Source organism: Castanea sativa, chromosome 11 (assembly GCF_040712315.1).
Source record: "Castanea sativa cultivar Marrone di Chiusa Pesio chromosome 11, ASM4071231v1".
Taxonomy (NCBI): Eukaryota; Viridiplantae; Streptophyta; class Magnoliopsida; order Fagales; family Fagaceae; genus Castanea; species Castanea sativa.
The window spans coordinates 6,028,900-6,050,711 of record NC_134023.1 but is presented as its reverse complement, the minus strand read 5'-3'; the positions used below and the strand labels follow the sequence as shown (position 1 = coordinate 6,050,711).

Sequence of the window (21,812 nt, the reverse complement as noted above, 5' to 3'; positions counted from 1 at the left end):
CCTAGTAGAACACTTAACTATACCAAGTTGTCACCTATACGGGGCTTGTGAATTAACCCGAAAATAAAATGTGAATATGTACTACCAAGTTGCCAACTATACTAGGCTTGTGAGTGGGGCATGATGTGACATCCTAACTGAATTTTGTAGTTTTTATAACTAAACAATGGTCAACCCTTATGTCCCAATCGGCAGTTTATGTAGTTTTTAGTGTTTTACCAAGGGGATACGAACGTGGGGATCTGGATATATACTTAGGAAATTCTTTTTTTGTTTTCGGCTTAATAAGAAATGCATTTGTCAGAGATTGATTTGGTGGCTTTGCAAGTCAAGGAGAAGCTTTTATCTTCCTCTATTGCTATCTCTCTCTAGCTCTGTTGCATGAATGCTCATCTATTTTGTTAGTCAACCTCATAGAGAAAAATTGAAGTCATGGTAGGATCATCACCTCTTCTAGTTTTAGCTTTTTGTGCTTCTTGCATCTTTGGCCACCTGTTTGAATTAGCTCAAGCTCAAAATCAATCCCAAGCTGCTACAGATCCTGCTGAAGGTCTCTCTCTCTCTCTCTCTCTCTCTCTCTCTCTCTCTCTCTTACCTTACACATTATTTGTTCCTGGCTGAGTGCTTTGTCTTCTTTGGATGTCTCCGTTAGAAACACTAAAATGTGCTAGTTAAGCTAAATGACGGATACATTACTTATATTAAAGTTTGTTTTTCTTATTTTCTTGGTTAGGACTTATAACTAATAAACATGATGACTACCGAAAACTGTGTTTGGTTTATAATTGTTGAATGTAAAGTTGAAAGTATAAGGCTTAGAATTGTAAGGACTTTTAGAATTTGATCGTGCTGCTATAGCTTGCAAATCTAGCTAAAAGAACTGCTAGGAAAGCAGGCACAATATTTGCACCCGGCAGCTTGATTCTCTATGAATGGAAATTTTTTTTTAATTAAAAAAAAAAAAAAAAAAACCTCGCACGTGTGTTCACCTCCCCATATCTATGGTTGAAATTGATAATAGGCTTACTAGCCTCATACTCAGTATTATACAAACTAAAGAATCATGTTGCTGAAAAGTAAAATAGATATTGTAGTTTTGATATTGGTGATGGAAATTGGTAAATGCCAAATACTAAATAATGCTTCCTCAAAAAAAAAAACAAAAAAAAAAAGTAGTGGGGCTTGGATGCCTTATAAATTCGGGTATATAGTAACATATTGTTGGAGGCATTTTTAAAGCAACAAACCGTGAAACAAAGCCCACTTCCACGGCCCAATATCCAAAAAAAATTCACCCTGTTAAAATTGAGTCTACAGATTTACTAAACAAAAAACCCAAATTTCAGCCCAAGAATCCATTCATGAAACAAAGCCCACAAATTATTCAAGGGCTAAAGCCCATGCCAGTGGTCAAAGTAAGTCAAGCCTCAAGGATTTGATTTAGTTCAGATCTGGGCCATGAGATTAATTGGGTCAACACTCTAGTGGGTTAGGTCCACAAGTGCTTGGAACAAGATATCTATTTTTTTTTCTTTCTTTTTTTATAGTTGACCCAACAAATGGGGTAAAGGAAAACATGGGCAAAGCCTAGCTATATATGAAGCCCATCTCTAATTAGGGCTAACACTTCTTAAGATTTAAATTTGGATATAATCAATTCAAAAATATGTATGTATAGTTGAAAGTTTAAACTGTGATGGGTATGAATGATTTGAAATGGATGATTATTATTATTAATATTTTTATTTTTATTATTATTATTTAAAATACATAACCTTTTGTTTTCTTTTGGGGTGGATTTTTTTAAGTATAACTTTTTAAAGTTTCTATTTTTAGACCAAAATAAACTATTGGTCTATCAAGATTATAGAATGGGCATATTTTGGTCAAAGTTTTAAATTCCGTTAATTGCAATTAATTTCCTTACTTATCTGTCTGATAAAACTATAATGTAACTTTTTTATGTGAAGTGGTTGCGCTTATTTGAGACTTCAAGGACTAAAAGCATTTTACTGAATTGAATTCCAACACTAACAATAATTTAGCCCATTTTAAACAAATAATTTTATCATTGACAGGCTTAGTGGTTTTGTTTAACTCAAACAAAATCATTATTATTATGATCAAAATGATATTCAATAACTGCGAATTTGATTGCAGTTAGAGCATTGAATATAATATTTCAAAAATGGGGGATCTCAACAAATTCAAAGCAATGGAATATAAGTGGGGAACCATGCAGTGGACCAGCCATTGACTCCACCATTTTCGATGACCCAAACCACAACCCCTTGATCAAATGCAATTGTTCATTTAATAACAGCACTACTTGCCACGTTACCCAATTGTACGTGTCTCTCTTTTATATCCACTTGGTTTTTTTTTTTAATGCTTTTTTTGCTTAGAATTACTTAAATATGGCTTAATTGTCCCTTAAAAAAAATAGCTGTATTGAGTTTAATTGTCCCTTAAAATATAATTTTATTTGTATTTCATTATTCAATGCAACCATGTGTTTTGAATTTAATCAGAGAACCTAATGTAAAATTAACTTTATCCAGTTTCTCTTTTTGAGAAACAAACATATACCCCACACATAAAGGAGAGAAAATGAGGTTTTGACACAAATGCAATCTACAAACTCCACTAAAAGGTAAAAAATTATGGTAACTTTTAAAGAATGGTGAGACAAGTTTTACTGCACACAACACATCCTTAAGCAATGTGAACTGTATCTAAGTTTTGCACTTACAATTTATATGCATTACCCAAGGGCTAAATTATGTGTCTCTCTTTTGAATATTTTTTTTTTCTATATTACATTTTAAACCCTACACTTTAAAAAGTTACAAACCAAACCTTATAATTCCAAAATTAACAAATTAAAGCCTAAAGTTTCATAAACCTGAAATTGTGGAGAGCTTGAGAGATCAATTCCTTGCCTCGAGCTCGTTTGTAAACACTTTGTTTGATTGGTCTCGAACTTGAGGACTCACATCTAGGAATTCCCTTAATGTTTATAACTCTACTCTTTCTTGTACATAGTAGTTAGTTTTCTTTGTACTTTTTTGGCTACTTCATGTCTATTCTGCATTTTTTTTTTTGCATGAAATAGTCTTATTTTTTCCAATTAAATTAGTTATAAAAAAATAAAAATAAAAAAACCTTGAATTTTATGCCATTGGAGTATACAAGCACTAGCTTTTTTTTTTTTTTTTCCTTTTTTTTTTTAATGATGGGGATATACAAGCACAAGTTGAAATGCCATTTAGCACAAAATTTAGAACAAAATCCTTGCAAAGGATAATCAAGTTAGGCCTTAACATTATATGTATTATTTTTGCAAAGTGTAAGTTAAGGGGATTCGACCACAGATCAAATCCCATAAGGAAAAAGTGGAATGCCTCTAGGCTTTATGGCCATTAATTGGCAACTCATCATTATATGTAAACATTACTCCTGTAAAAAACTAGTGTAAGGGGATTCTTTAGCAATCATTTAATGTAAGCTTACAATTTTTTATTTTTAGTAATCCATAAGCTTTATTTTTTAAAGAAAGTTTCAACTTATGACGTTTGCTTCTAATAATAGCTCTTTGTTATCAAATTAAGACACCAATCAATTTTTGGTGTACACGAGGATTGGACCTCTTATTCAACCATCAGAGACTTTACTAGTTGAGTTAACTGGAACCCACTTAACAATCTACAAGTTAATTTCATATAATTTTTTTTTGGATTTAAAATTAAAAATCTTTGGAAATTCTGCAAAACTTGGAAAGAGCTAGGATGTGGTGAATGTAATAGTACACAGCCTATACTTCAAAATATCTCGAGCATCTTCAGTATATGAATCTTTCTTTTCATGGTTGATTGTTTTATTATTTTATTATTAAATTTTCTTTCTCAGGAAGGTTTATGCCGTGAGTGTTTTTGGAGGAATCCTAGAAGATCTATGGACTTTGATTTTCCTCTTCAATCTGTACAATTTCTTATTTATGTGTTTGTTTACTTGCCTTTTGCATGAATATTGATTACCTTCTTTTCCATGTAAGATAGGGTTGAACTTAGACCTTGAAACTGTATTACGTTATGTTAACTAATTGAAATTTATACTAGATGTGGTGTACTAGTTTTCCACTTTTTCAAGATGGTTCATTTTCATTAATCTGTTAAATGTGCTAAGTTTCCAACATTTCGTACAGGGATTTGGGCCAAAATTACTTGACAGGTAACCTGTCTGCATCCATTGGCAATTTAACTCGCATGCAATACCTATAAGCCTATCTGAATTTTGATATGAAACTCATAGGACATAGTACATCTAATGTTAGTTAACCTTTCTCTTTTCTTATGTTTAATAAATTAGGAATTTTGGCATCAATGCATTATCAGGGACACTTCCAAAAGAACTAGGAAATCTTACTGAATTATTCTCATTGTAAGTTAACCTTGTTCAAAATTTGTAAGTCATTTATGTGGCGTCTTGGTGGTGTTGTTCTTTGTGTTTTTTAGGTATAAGTGGTCTTCAACTACAACCATTTATTTATTATAATATATTTGAAGAAGGGATTTTTCAATGACAACTATCTCAAATGGCATTTCCTCCTCCCTCAAAATAGTGTGGAGGGTAAGGTCTTTGGTTCAAGGTACACAGGATGCAAGTGTAACTTCCCATTAAATATATATGAAGAAGGGTTTTACAAAAATATAAATTTAGTAGTCAACCTGATGCAATTGTACACCTATTTTGATGTTTTCTGCATTTCACATTACTTTTTTGTTGGGCTAAAATTCTTCATTTCACATACTTGATCTTGATGATCTACACCTAAGAGAATCAAATCCTAGTTTAAAATTCATATATTGTCTTACTTGTTAATTTTGTAGGTCTTTTTCAACAAACAACTTCGCTGGTTCTCTCCCATCAGAGCTTGGATATTTAGTGAAATTACAAGAGCTGTAAGTTATAGCACAATTAATATAACTTTCCATTTTTGGTGTCACTTCTGAAATCAATTTAATTGTATTTTATAGCTCGGTGAGGCAGACTTTGGAAATTGTTCTAGCAAAGCTTCTAGTAATATCATGCTTGTGGCTAAAGATAGTTAGAATTTTGTGAGAACAAATCTTTTTGATAATTTGAGAATTGGGGGAGGGGAATTTGAACCCTTGATGTCTCATTTGAAAACATCAAAAGATCCCAACCAGTTGATCTACCAGGCTCTTAACAACTTTGTGATAACAAATCTTATATGCTATATAACAATTTTTTTTTTTGCATATGCAAGACTATATATCTTATCCCAGGACAGAAAAAAATGTAGTCATAATTTTTTAAAATATATTTTACATGATAGAGTCAATCACTATTAGCACAAATGATTTGGTGGAAATGGTACAGCTATTGCAGAGATTTGGTGCCAGCAATCATGTTAAATTTGATATTTAATTTGTAGATGCTTACCATGAGAAATTTTGAAGATTGTTCTCATGACAAGTTAGAAACGTGAACGATAATCTAATGATGTCTTGAGAGTTGTCCTTTTGTCTTTATATATTAACTGAAATTACTAAATTTTATTTGTGCTGAGGATAGGAGATCAAGTATCAGTTGATTCATGTAAATTCATTACCCTGACAGCTACAATGATAGTTCTGGAGTTAGTGGTGAGATTCCTTCGACATTTGCTAATTTGAAAAGCCTCCTGATAGTGTAAGAACTAGCTTGCTACTTCTTTTCTGAACTGCAAACTTTCTAAAATTTATATAATGATGAATATACGAACAAAAAATTGAGATTTGATTTTGTGAGGAAATACTTCTTGTGGTCTCAGGTGGGCATCAGACACTAAACTCACAGGCAGGATACCTGACTTCATAGGGAATTGGTCAAAGCTTACTGCCTTGTAAGGTGATATTGCTAACCCTATCCTATTTGTTTCTCTCTAGATGATGCTTAATAAGGCTCAAGTTTTATTACAAAGTCAAAGTGAAATATTGTTTATTGAAGAGTTCTGATTGAGAAAATTTTAGCGTTTACTTGTACATTCTACTGAAAAGTTGCATTTGTGCACAATTTATGATTGACTACTCCAAAATGCTTTTGTAGGAGGCTTGAAGGCAACTCTTTTGAAGGTCCAATACCCTCAACTTTTTCCAATTTGACTTCTCTGACAGAGTTGTGAGTGTTTACGTCTCTTGGTTACTTTTGCTTTGTATTTTGCAAATCTGTAAAGCTAACAATCTCATGTGTAGGAGAATAAGTGATTTGTCTAATGTGAGCTCTTCACTGGCATTTATGAAGTGTCTATGTTTCAGATTCCTAATTATGAATATCCATGTTGACAGTTTAATTATGCATTGCAGGGTGCTGAGGAATAATAATATTTCTGATTCGGTTCCATCCAATATAGGGGAATATTTAAATTTGACACAACTGTAAGTAATGCCCAAGCAATGGAACCGGTACATTTCTACTATTTAATAGGTTGGACAACCCCAACCTGAAGAAAGAATAATAAGCCAGATACGCCATCCAGTACAGTTTAATTATGGCTTGCAAAATGAATTCACTCTGTTTGTAATTGAATAAGGGGCCACTTCATTGTATTTTGTACCCATCCTGTTTCTTTTCAGCTTGTCTTATCTTTTCTCCGTCCTTTTCTTGTTGGGATGGCGTATCTGACTTATATTTTACTGGCTCTAGTTGCATAAGGATTATAATTGTTAATTACTTCTTGTAGATAACTAGTTTTATATATCACCCAACCACAGACAATAGCTTTGTTGTCAATACATAAAAATAATAATATTGTTTTACTTTTTCAGGATTTGAGCTTCAACAATATAACAGGACTGATTCTAGTCTCACTTTTCAATTTGAGTTCACTCTCTTACTTGTAATATACCTCATTTTCTTAATTGCATATTATACATCGCAATATTATTCTTTATTGTATTGAAGATTGTCTATTGTGTTCATTATCAGGTTCCTTGGAAATAATAAGTTAAGCAGCACAGTGCCTTCACAAAAAAGCACGTCTCTTCTCAACATGTAAGTGCATAAGACATTATTTGCCTTTAACATTATGATGAAACATTTAAAATGAAAATTTAGGTGTCCAACAATTAGCTTTTTAATTGAAAAACTCCCTTATTTGTTGATTAAATGCACCAGGCTTTTTTGAATCTTTACTGTATATATAGAAGGAGTTATATTCAATCTAATGTTGAGAGGGGGTATTATGACCCTGTCTCTTATTAGCACTAAGCTATGTTAGAATGGTATTTTGATTTGAGTACCACATCCCTAAATCTTATATGAGCTTGAACATTTATATATAGTGAGCTAAAATAATCGTATGGAGAATATGCTTTTACATTGGGAGGTTATGACACATTTATGATTTATCAAAGATTTTATCTCAAATGTAATAATTTAGTGATTACTATAAAGTGATGATGTGTTTCCTATTTGGTGGGGGAGGGAGGGGGGTGTTTCGTGTATATTTAGAAGCAAGAAATTACAGAAAAAATTAAATTCTATATCACCACTGGCTTAATTGTACTGTCCAAATCTTATAGTCTCAGAAAAGAATAATGCCTTGCGAGATACATAGATTTCCAAGTGTAACTAATAACATAAACAAGAATGGCATCATTAGCAAACATGGAAAACTAGAGGTTCTGGATTTAAAATTTTGTTTTAAAGCATCTGTGTTACTCGAGTAATGCCTAATTTAGTATCGAACGGGGATTGTTTACAAAGTGAATGGATTATGTATCTAACATCCTTATTATTTTATGCTTGCAGTGATTTGTCTTACAATAATTTAGAGGGAAGCTTTCCTTCTTGGGTCAGTGAACAAAATTTGCAACTGTATGTATACTATTGTATTTGAAAATTTTTAATATTATATTTATTTTTTTGATTTTCTATAACCTGCGACTCTCAAATAATAACTGACATTCAGATCTTATTTTGTATAACATGCAGTAATTTAGTTGCCAACAATTTCACAAAAGAAAGTTCAAACAGCAGGTAAATTTCTACATGCTATATTTCTTTATTTTAATACTTGAGTTTTACCATAATGAAACAAATTGTTGTTTCTAATCTAGTTTAAAATCGTTGTCCTCTCAAACGTTTTGGAATATGTGGAGTGTAAATTTTCATTAACTAGCTACTTTTGATAATTATAATGTTTGAATAGCAGTAAATTATACATAGAAAATCAATTAGCTTCTGTCATGCATGTAAATTACTTAAACAAGTCCATTAAAGGTTTGGACCAATGGGCGTCCGATGCAGGACAATAAAGTTTTGATACCAAACTAATTTGGGATTTGTTGCTGGGTTTTGGGGTACGTAGGGTTAATGTTTGTTGTGAAGAAGGTTGGAAAATATTAGGAAGTGAAAGAGAAAAAAGTAAAATTAATTGAAAATTGCTGGAAGTTGAACAAAAAAAGAAAGAAGTAGAAAATATTTGGCTCACATGTGGAGATCCTAGGCATGACAAATAGAGTTTCCAGCTCCAACAACTCAGGAGTCATCAGTCACTAAAATATGCAAATTGAAGTATATAATTTTATTAATTAGAATAAAAAGCCTAGTTATATCATCTTTCTGAGATTTACATGGTCAAATGAACATCTAATCTATGTTCTCTTAATATAGCACATTAAAAAAATATTTAGAGTAATTAGTTGATTCGATGCCTAGTAGAGTAAAGGGGACCTTCAAGTCCCAATTCGTTTAGTGCCCCCCCCCCCCCCCCCCCACCAACATACCAATTCTGCCTAATCAATATCAATATCTATATATATATAAGCAGAGATCTTATGTGAGAGTGCATGAGGTCCTGTCACGTGGCACTTTAATATTACATTTAACATTTTTTACCTTTTTTCATTAAGTTTTTTTAACCGTTACCCAATATATCATAGTAACTCATTTTTACTATTATATAAATTTAGCATTTTTTTACATCTTTTTATTATGTTTTTTTTTACTGTTATCCAATATATTATAGTAATTTCTTTTTACTGTCCTGCCACATGGCATTCTAATATTGCATTTAACATTTTTTTTATCTTTTTTCATTAAGTTTTTTTAACCGTTACCCAATACATCATAATAACTTATTTTTACTATTATATAAATTTAGCATTTTTTACCTCTTTTTATTAAGTTTTTTTTACTGTTACCCAATATATCATAATAACTTCATTTTACTATTATATAAAATATGGGCTATTCTTGACAATTAGACCCATTAGACCAAAATTAATTCACTATAAAATAAACTATCTTTTAAAAGTAGACCAAACCTTATGAAAAACTCAAGCCAGTTCTTACCTTACATATTATGACCCAAGTTTGACCTTTCCCATATGTAAATCAAAGCAAAATCTCTTAACCTCTTACAAACTCTCTTCTTCCTCCCCCACGTATAGGTGATACTTCTAGAAAATCTCATCCTTATGAAATCATATCTTCATTTTTCCCCAATTTCAATTCAATAAGCGTTTGTCTATTAATAATGTTCTATGCAATTTATGCAGACAATTCTCTGTCATCGATCAGGGCAACAAAAATATATATAAATCTTAAGATTCTTAAGTTACTGAAATAATTAACAAGTGCATATTTCTAAAATTTATAATAACAAAAAAGTCTAATAAATATCATATACTATCTCACAAAATGCCTTTAACTTAATATTTTCTTTAAAAAAATCAATGATAGGAATGGTAAAAAAATGATCCTACACAAGAAATACCAAAAATACATGCAAAAAAAATTTCATAGGAGGATTTATTTTTAAATATTATGAAGATAATAGTAAAGATAAAATGCATTGAATGAGATTCTACGAAACAAGTTTGTTAATCATTTCAATTTATACTCATCATTTACGTAAAAAAAAAAAAATCATACATCATATTATTTAAATTAAAAAAATAATATATATTAATTTCAAAGTTCATTGCAAGATGTAAACTGCTAAGGTATTGTAATAATAAGTAATATTGATACAACAATAGGTTGGTATTACATTTTATGCGTACTTGGTGAAAGGAATGTCAAACCACAAGCAAAATCATTTTGGTATGCAAAATGTGAAATAAAAATAAATCTTTCTATCCCAAAGTTAGAGACACTCACATTAACTACATACCCTCCAAATATTTATAATATATTTATCTCACTATAACTAATATATATATATATATATATATATATATATATACACACACACACACAATTGCAAACTACTTCAGATACATGATTCAAATTGAAGTTTTTGATGCAACTATCAAAAACAATTTTGTGATATTTGATTGAGATGCCGAGAAAATCCTAATTAAATCTACAAGATATTTTGCTGAAAAATAAACTGAGGTATAACTTATTTAAATTATTGTAAAAATATTGATATTGGAGAACGAATTCCACGTGATTTGAAAAAAAAAATAGGAAAAAAATGGATTTCTCTACTTCGTTTGAATGAATTCAATCTAAAGGGTAGTTTTGAAAATTACATAGTTGCTAAGATTTTTTATGCACCTTCAAATGATAAAAAGGTATGGAAGAAGGAAAAAAACACAATTCAATATGATATATTAATTCTTTTTGCTGCACTATTCCAAAATTAACAAAAATAAAAATAAAAATATTTACAAAAAACTGTAACATCATTGAAATTTAATATAAATGCAAATACTATGAAAAATCTTAGTGACAAAGTCCAAACTTTGTAAGATCCAATTAAAAATATCTCGATGCCAATTCATTAGTGATTAACACAAATGATGCAACAAAAGGAAAAAAATGATAAAGACTCAAAAATTGAACAAATATGGATGAACTAAACTTCAAACGTTGAAAATAGAGAAACTGATGATGACAACAAGCATCACCATACCTTAATAACAAAGATTAAAGAAAAAAACAAAGATTTCGTAATAAAGCTTTTTATTACATCATATAATAAAAATAAATAATATAGAATAAATTAATATGTCTTTATCAACTTTTATTATACAATATTACTCCAAGTGGTTTTAATTATTACTCATTACTTGAACAAAATAATTATAATAGATATATATAAGAAATTTATAATTGTTATTTTTTATGATGAACTCATTACTAACAAAGTTTTATAATAAATGTGCTATAATATATGTCTAATATTTTCCAAAAATAAATTTACATAAAACATTACAACAGTATCCGTGCATCGCACGAGAAGCTTACTAGTAGTATTAATAGGAGAACGTTTATTTGCATATCGCCAAGAGATCTTTTCTCATTTACACAAGTGAAAACCTGTGTACCAAGGAGATATATCTGCTTTAATAATTGGTGTTTCATGTGCAACGTTATCACATTCCTTGTCTAAGTGTATTTCTCTCCTGCTTTTAGTGTTTTGCCTTCAGGATTGAACTGTCTTCAACGAAGTTTTCCTTGCAATCGAGGCAATGGAAGATGTAAGTACATTTACAAACTCCCACTTGATTGTAAGAATGGAAAGAATCAGTAGGTAGAGGCCGCACAACAAGAGAATTATACACTACGATTGGTGCTTCTATGAAGAATGTTGAAAGTTCAAATGTTTACAAAATATTGATATGGATACAGTAAAATCAAAAGGCATTCCAAACTTTTAGTAGACATGAATATTGGTAGGGCTAAATCGGCAACTATATTCTATTTTATAAATTCGGTATTCAGCAATTGATAATGGCAGCATGATATTCTTTAGAAACAAATTGCAAGGTCAATGAACTTCTGCCAAGAGCTCTCTACTGGTGATCATTAATAGAGTATTTAAAGTATGTCAATCTTTTCTCCTTAGTACTAAGTCACACATTCAAATTACAGATAAATTACACTATTCTTCCACTCACATTTTAGTTTATTTATAATAGACTATTAGAATTGATTAGGTTTCTGAATTCAAGCATCCACTATTGAAATGCATAGCATGCTTATGAATGCACAAAGTTATCACCTTTTCTGAGCTTACACATCAATGAGTGTTTCTTTTATATTGGATTCCAGATTATGACTTTGCAATTAAGTGTGGTAGTCCTCAGATTACCTCTTCTAAAGGGATTGTGTATGAGAGGGATAATGAGACACTTGGTCCAGCTACATATTATGTGATTAACACAGACATGTAAACAATTAGCAATGTTGGATATTTTGCTGGGACCAGTAATCCTCAGTATACAAGTTCTTCGTTATCTCAGTTTACAAAAACTTTAGACTCAGAGCTGTTCCAAACAGCTCGACTCTTTGCTTCATCATTAAGATACTATGGCTTGGGGCTTGAGAATGGAAAGTACACTGTGAGCCTCCAGTTTGCAGAAACAACTTTCGATAATAGTATCAATAACACTTGGAAAAGTCTTGGGAGGTGGGTCTTTGATATTTATTACCAGGTTTGCATCATATTATTGAATTATGTTGGAATTATAGTGTTTTCATTTAAAATCAGGTTTGCATTTCCTAAAAAGTTTTTTCACCCTAGTATAAAATCACACACCATGACCGTGACTAGGGATTGTGATGACATGTAAGTGTATATGTATCTACACACGCACACACACACACACACAAAAAGGTGTATGGAACAAATATTTTGACCGTCTTATTTCATCAATGCAGAAACTTCTTTAAATATGATGCATATTTACAATTGAGACTATCTAATTAATTCCAAAATTGGCCACTGGAGGTTCTCTTATTTGGCTCCTCCACAAATTTGCTTTTAGCATCTAAGTATTAATTAATTCTTATTTTTTTCAGAATTTTAGTTGAGTATGGCACAACCATTACCTCTGTAATTTCTTCACTATTTTGCAATTAATTTCCAAAACTCAAAGTAGTTTTGATTTCCAAAAATATGCCTTTTATCATGATAAGGATATTGAACAAAGCCTTTCATGAGTCCCTCTCCAGTTTTCATATAACTACCCTCTTCCTCTTATGCTCATTTGTGTATTTTCTTAATTTTTGAATATGTTTAATCTAGGGAAAATTTTTTGAAAAGGATTTTGACATACAAAAGGAAGCCGGTGGTGACTCTTCGTAGCTGTTCAGAAGGAATTTAATGCGGTTCAGGTATCAGAAAACTACCTTGAAATCCATCTCTTTTGGCCTGGAAAAGGGACTTGCTGTGTACCTGCCCAAGGTACTTACGGGCCTTCTATTTCAGCCATCAGCGCTACCCCAGGTAATAAACTGCAAAAACTGTAGATGCAAATCAGAAAAATTAGGTACTGGCTTCCTCACATGTTATTGACTATCTTACTTTTGTATAGAATTTACACCCACTGTTAGTAGCGGACCTCCAAGCAACAAGAGGAATAGCACTGGTCTGACTGTAGGTCTCATTGTTGGTGTGGGAGTTTTGACCTTCGTTTCTGTTTTCGTGGTTTTCTATATTGTTCCAAGAAGAAAACTGCTAACCAATGATGATGAAGTTAAGCCAAAAATCATGTTGCTGGTACATGATAGTTGTCACCTGTCAAACTTCATTCAGTCTTCTCTAACTTATATTTATATATTACTAAAAGTTAAAGCCTAATATTTAATATTATTACATTCACATCGAATCATGTCAACAATTACGTTATTATTTTTTGTTTTCAATTTTTCTTATATTTTTTTAAAACATTTTTTCATTTAAGGTGACTTAATTATTTAAAAATTAAAATATCTTTCAATCATTATTTTTATTATTAATTTTTCGAAACTCTCCTTTCCTTTTACCTCTTCATCTCCCCACTACTTTCTACCTTAATATCATTATTTCTCTACCTTTTTATCTTCCTTTATTTTGACTCTTCTTATTCTCAACATCTTACTACAAATTTGACATTTTCTTTTTCATTCTATGCATAGTTTTCTCCCACAAAAAAGTTACTTCTCTCTCTCTCTCTCTCTCTCTCTCTCTCTCAATTTGTTTTTCATTTTTTGTTTGATTTTCATTTTGATTTTTATTTTTATTGCATCAATTCTTTAGATTGATGAATTTTTGTGTTAATTAAAATTCTATTTTGGGTTGATGTAATTTAGTTTTGTGTTTTAAGTTGTTATCTTTTATATTCTCTTTGATTATATATTATCTTACTACATTCTACATATAGTATATAATAATATAATGTTATTATATTACATAGAATGACTTAGATAATTTAATGCTTATTGTTATATATTTTATTTTTACTCTTTTTTCCTCTCAAATTATTTTATTCAACATTTAAATCCAATCACATCGTCCATACTATTAAATTATATAGCGCAAATAAAGAAAATGGCTAGACACAAACCTGCCTTTCTTTACCATACATTAGGGGAATCAAAATATTTGTGTGATTAAGAGTCATATAATTTATAATTTAGATAGTACCCTTTGAATGTGCCTAGACCCATGGATTGAGTAATTTGTAGACGTAAAAAGCTATTGAGAATGAACTTTTTGAATCAAGTCTCAAAAAAATTTGAACTACTATACATCATTTAGATTAAAACTTTTATCATAGATACATTAATATTTTTTTTGCCACAAATTTAAATCATGCAAACTTAATAATTTTATATTATGTGTTAGCGTTGTCTCTGCTTCTTCTTTTTCTTCTAAAAAATATTATGTATCATCTTTAAAGGATGCCAACAATATGATCTTATGGAAAAAGTTATATAAAATATTGAGAAAAAAATGTTTAATTTTACAATCTACTAAAAATGTTTTTTTTTAAATATTTAAACCTTTCTATTTTTCATATCATTGACATGTTTTACAGCTACCACATGTATTAACTTAAGTCTTAATATTCTTAAGTTGTTTCAGCAAAAAAAAAAAAAAAAAATGTTGTCACAAAAGAGGAGTTCATGTAAAGCTTTTTACAAAATGGAATATTTGTTTTGTAAGGTCACCAAATTTGATAATTTGCAAATGTGGAACCACTTGCAACAATATTTGTATAATTATATAGTTCCAATTAAAGCAATTATGTATACTTTTAGTCTTCAAAAAACACACATCTACTGGTGATTAAACGTTTATCCTGGGTAGTTTTAACTTTTCATATGATTTTACCTTTACATATTCATCTATTTTCATTTAGATTGTTTCTTTCAAAATAAAAACTTCAATTTAGATATTTATAAGCAAACAATAAAATAATGATTCATAAATAATAAAAAAATTATCTATGGCTATTTATCTTGTGCGGTTGTAACTTTACATATAATTATGCATTTATATATTCATTTACTTTGATTTAGATGTCTACAACTTAATAATGAAATCTATAAACACGGTAATTTAAAACAATCGTATTTCTACAATTCAAAAAGTCACAATTCCTTTTTTTTGAAAAAGGCCTTTTACATTTCCTTGGAATTATTTTTAAATTTTTTTTTATAAAACCTTTGACATACCACTAATCTAACCACTTCATACATTAAAAATATTTAAGGCTCATTATTACTTTCGTTAATTTATTATGAATATCTTAATTGATTGAGACCAAATTAGAGAAATGCCTTTCATATTTCCTTGAAGATTCAGAAGGAAAAAAAACTTTTGACATACCATTAACGTAACTATATCTATAACTATTTAAGACATCCATGATATCTATTTTTTATATGAAGGAAGAAAAAAGAAATGAAATCAAACATAAATTAATAACTGTTATTTGGAAAATAAAAAGGTGGTCAAGAGGAATAAGAAATAAAATAAAGATGGCTATACAGAGGACATTGAAAATTTTATAGTGCAATAAAATCAACCATTACATTCACTTAATTAAATCAATAATCAACAATTAAATATAATAATACAAAATTTAAACTTAAAACTAATCAAACTCTAACTAGGAAAATTATATATATAATCATAATCTTCATACACAATGAATAGTTTTACCTCTTATTTAATGTCTATTTTATGCAAATCATCAACCAATAAATATATGATAATGGAAAAAATGTTGTAGACAAGATTATGAAAAATATGATAAAACTTTTTATAAAGTCTAGAGACTAAAATAGTATTGTATCTAAAAAATTATCACATGCAACGTGCGGGTCTGCAACTAGTTGTTAGAAAAATAGAATTCTTTTTTTCATGTGATGCTATATTACAAAATGCAGTCTATCATTTCATGTTTACATAAGCAATTTTTCCGAAACCTCTCCTTTATATGTTTCTGCATAATACACGTGCACACACAAACCGACATATAAACAAAAATGAGTAGGTAGAAACATAAGTTATGGGCCCATGAAGCCCCAGGCTGTAGACAACTTTTCATATATTAAGCTTGCTGCCGAATCTCCAGCTTCAGTCAACATTTTGGACTAAAACATATTGATGGTTGATACTTAAGAAAAGGAGATTTTCTCAAGTTAGAATTGTAAAAACCTTACTGCATTTTCTGCTTGAAATCACTCAAGCAATCAATTACTAGTTAATGGATTCAGTGTTACAACCCGTGTGTATGTTGGAAATGCAGAGCTCCTTGGAATAGATGCTAGAACATTCACTTTTAGCTGTGCTAAACTAAAGACAGCTACAGAAGATTTTAATCCTGATAATAAGCTTGGAGAGGGAGGATTTGGACCTGTCTATAAGGTAAGTACTTTAGTGGCTGAACCCAAGCCATTGCCTTAATTTTGATTGCCTGATGTAAGTTAGAGCGACTGTACATATATTGCTATGTCCAACCAAATAACAATTAACAAATAATAGATTGTGACATCGCTGTTTTTTTTAGTTTCTTTCCGGTATATATCCCCTATACATTCTTTTTTCTTTTTGTTTTGAAATTGCGTGGCACTCTTTACCATTATATCTTGGTTCTTGGTACTGTTATATTGGTGAAATACTGGCAATTGCAATTATTGTAGAAGTAAATTGACCCAAAAATAAATGAAGATTCATAACCTCATATATATATATATATAACAATAAACTATTTCTTTTACTAGATCTAATGCATATGCATCTTCTGTTATTGTTATCTTTCAACTTCCGTTTGAGTCGAAATTTATTCAAAGTTCTTAATCAAATGAACAAATTTATTTTCTAGTTGTTTCTGATTTAGGCTATTTTCCCAAATTCATATTTGTCTAAGTCGCCATATCACAAATTCACATTCCTTTTTTTGGGCTATTGTGGATTTGTAGGACTGTTCAATCTTCAGTGCAACTTGTTCTTTACACTTGGTATACTTATAAAACAAAGCGTCATATGGTGAAATGAGGTCCATTTTATGCCACTATATCCCAATTTTAAGAAGTGAATCTGTTATTAAAAATCACTGATTTACAGAAATCTACTTATAGTGGGTGATGAATTCATGAAAAAAAGGGGTAATTTATATTTTAAACCTGGCTGATTTCAAATAAGCCCTAAACTTTAAAAGGTTACATATAGAACAACCTAGTATTTTATCAAAGGTTTCAATTAACCGCTTCTGTCCATATTACCTATGTCGTCATTTACTTATAAAATGGTGAATCTTGCTAAGTCCAAAATAATGCTGTATTTCCTCTCTCTCTCTCTCTCTCTCTCTCCCTAAATTTTATGTGGTGTCAAATTTTTGTGACACTAATCTTTGCAAAACACCATTGTTTAGGCATGTTTATGGTAAATGATGTTAGAGAAAAAATAGATGGAGGGGTGAAGTGAAATGTTTTTCAAAGATCAAGGTGTGTGTTGATTTTTTTTTTTTTTTAAGCATGGGGTTTAATTGCAATCAACTCAAATTATATGGTTTAAAATATAATTTGGCCAAAAAATAATTATCGGACACACATTCTAAGTAGTCTCACTTCAAACAAACTATGTATAAAATCATCTAAGACCTTGTAGTTAAATTGACACCTCCTCTTGTACAAAGTACTTAGGGTGTAGGGGAGAAAGGGTTCGAGCTGTGAGATTAGCAGTATGTTGTAATTATCTCTAAAAAAATACTACATATAAAATCTTGAATTGATGATTCCAAAAATTTAATATTCTCATGGATGGTTTAAAGTTTGAGCAGCTGAGTAATTACATTTTTTGGAGGGTAAAGCTTTCTTATTTTCTTTTATCCTTTTTATTTTCCTAGATATTTGTATGGTTTCTTACCAGATCTATGAAATGGAATCCATAAGATGACCTTTCTGCTGTTAATAGCTTGCTTACTGTATTGCTTGTATCATTGGAGGAAAAAAGGAGACACTTTAAAAAAATTTATTTATTATTATTATTAAAAAATTTGACATTTTGGACCAAATGAATTGAAGGCTATCTAGTGTTTTGTAGAACATTTATATGTGGGAAATGTTATCATCCCTGCGAATACTTTTCCTTTCAATGGTATGAGCCGCAGGAGATTGAAAATGATTAAACATAAAATTTCATTTTAAAGATTACTATTAAGCAACTACAATGTTTTGAGTTTCATCCTTAAAAATTTTATATATAAATGGATATTGTATTGTTTTGTTTCACATTGTTTGATTTGAGCCATCAATCAGATAAGAAGTGTAAATTATATATATTAAGCCATCCATCCTAACTAGCCAAACCCTACTTTTTAATTTACTCTAATGGATTAAAATCATATGTAGATGTGGTTATTTTAACAAAAATATTTTCTTCAATATTTTGGTACTTTGTAATAGGGAACACTTTATGATGGGAGAGTAGTTGTTGTGAAGCAACTTTCTGTAACATCACACCAAGGAAAGAACCAATTCATAGCTGAGATTGCTACTATATCCGTTGTGCAACACCGTAACCTTGTGAAGTTGCATGGATGTTGCATTGAGGGAGATAAACAACTCCTTGTGTACGAGTATATAGAGAATAAAAGTCTTGATCAAGCATTATTTGGTATGTGAACCCATCTTTGCTATTTCTGTGTGTGTAACTAGTTATTTATACTATGTAGATTAAATTTATAAGCTTGCATGAGATAGGAAATAGAACTTTGAATCTCAATTGGTCAGCACGCTTTGATATATGCTTGGGAGTAGCAAGAGGTTTATCTTATCTTCATGAGGAGTCACGGCTTTGAATTGTACACAGAGATGCGAAGGCCAGTAATATCCTTCTTGACTCTGATCTCATCCCCAAAATATCATATTTTGGCTTGGCCAAACTTTATGATGATAAAAAGACACACATCAGCACCCACGTTGCAGGGACCATGTAAGACCCTAGAGTCTTAGCTTGTCACCTTGTCCTTTTGAATTACATAATCGTTTTATTTTATTTTGTTATTTTTTAGTTATGTTAGTACTAAAGTTTGTGTGCGATTTTTACTGATGTAGTGGGTATCTTGCACCAAAGTATGTCATGCGTGGGCACATTATAGAGAAGGCTGATGTGTTTGCCTTCAGTGTTGTGGCTCTTGAGATTGTTAGTGGGAGGCCAAATGCTAACTCAAGCCTGGAAGAAGAAAAGATATATCTGCTTAAATGGGTATGCACAGTATTCTTGCACTCCATGTATAAGATTGTTATCTATCTTTAATTAATTGAATGGGTTTTTGTTTTTTTGCTCTAGATAAATAAAGAATAATACTAGAGGTACAAACTATTTTATAAAAAAATTTACAAACTGTTGATGTGGTAAGTGATTATTGGTAAATGAAAATGTGATATTAATGGTAGGCCTAAATGAAAACTAATAAGAGATTGACCACATGATCAACATTTTGTAAAAATGTTATAAAATAGTTTATGCCTGTAGCATTACTCATAAATAAATTAAACTTGGATCTTCTTAAGAGGAAAGTTTGGACGTCCAAAGGAAGCAAAATAAATTTTAATTACTAATTTAGAGTATTTGAAAATAAGCCCACTTTGCTCCATAATTGGAGCCTCTTTCAAAATTATTTTATTAAATTCAAGATACTAAGTAAGTTTTATTTTGTTTTGGTTGTTCTTATTTATGCAAAAGTTAGATTCACAAAATGAGCCTTTGTATGAACACCTAGACTCATTAAAACAGAAAGTATGAATTTGGATTGAATACAATATTGTTCTTATTACCAATATCTTTATACTATATTATGAACACCTAGACTCATTGAAAACAGAAAGTATGAATTTGGATTGAATACAATATTGTTCTTATTACCAATATCTTTAGACTATATTATGAACACCTAGACTCATTGAAACAGAAAGTATGAATTTGGATTGAATACAATATTGTAAAGCTATTCTAATAACACATGTATCTTTCTCAAGCTTGGCAGTTACATGAAAACAACCGTGAAGTAGACCTTGTTGACTCTACATTATCAGAATTTTTTTTTTTTTTTTTGATAAGAATGTTATAACTTTATTAATCAATGTCAAAAGACAATACATCTTGAGTCAAAGTAGACTCAATGGGTATTGGAGTATCCCCAATCCAAGTTACAAATGTTTCTAGCTTTTTTGCATAGTGTGCCAAAATGTGATCAGAATTTGATGAGAAAGAAGTAAAACAGCTGATAGGAGTATCTCTTCTATGCACTCAAGCATCCCCAACGTTACGGCCATCAATGTCGTGTGTGGTGGGAATGCTTTCAAGAGATATTGAAGTGAGCACTGTAACTTCAAGGCAAGGATATTTGACGGATTGGACATATAATGATATAACCAATGTACTGAGTGAGGGTGCAACTATAAGAACTGATACTAGCTATTTCAACTCATCATCAGCAAGTACAAGCATGGTGGTTGCTACAGAAAATTCAACAGCAATTGAATCTAAGCTTATGCTTGGTGAGATTATTAGTGAGGGTCAATGAGAATTATTCTTTATTTTTCTTCAAATTTTATCTAAGTGTGTAAATTGAAGAACTTTTTGTGTATTAATTATTCAATTCCTAATTGAATATGTATTTAAATCATCACAGATGGAATTGTTTAGCATGAATTTTTCAATCCTCCTTTTGTGAGTTTGACACCGTCATTTGTTACATTCTTTTGGAAGAAGCGTAGTTTGTGTCAAGTCGTAACTGAAACATTATCATATGTAAAGCACCATTCAAGAAGTTGTACAAGTGTTTCACACGAAGATTTATTTGTTATTTGTTTTGGTTTGGTTTGGTTTGGTTTTTTGACTTTTTCTATTTTTATTTTTTATATTTATTTTTACATCTACCAGGTGAAGTTAGGGATGGCAATGGCAATAACCTGTTAGTACAAATTATTTATACCCGCCGTGAAGTTTTTTTTTTTTATTTGGGTAAATTACAACTTACCTATCTATGGTTTGGTCGATATTTAAATTGCCTACTTGTGGTTTAAAATTTGACACTTTATCAACCTGAAATTTGACCAAAATTTAAATTGCCTACTTGTGATTTGAAATCCCATGATACAAGTGTTTCATTGGATTCTTTTTTATCTTGTATTTTTATACTTTTATGTTTTTTGAGGAGAGAAACATAAAAGTGAACCAAAATCATGTATTTAGCCATGTTTTTAATTGATGTGGGTTAAGGAAATTTAGCTGAACTAATCTTATGTGGGTAAAGTGTTAAATTTCAACCTACAGGTAAGCAACTTAAATTTTGGCCAAACTACAGGCGAGTAAATTGTAATTTCTCCTTTTATTTTTTATCTTTTTGATGGGAACTGGGAAGATTAAAATTTTCATTCATGAAATGATAAATGTTCTACATCATGAGCTAAAGCCATATAATCTCATACTAGGTGATGTTCTTAACTAAAAAATAATAACTCTATCACTTATCCGTTCATCATGGTGAAAGGGCAAGTATGTGAAAATAATA

General features: G+C 30.3%; 1 pseudogene; it reads left to right on the top strand.

Moving 5' to 3' along the window:
* The first annotated feature begins 432 nt into the window (after positions 1 to 432).
* Positions 433 to 20,822, top strand: LOC142617616 (putative LRR receptor-like serine/threonine-protein kinase At1g56130; annotated as a pseudogene).
* Positions 20,823 to 21,812: the final 990 nt, after the last annotated feature.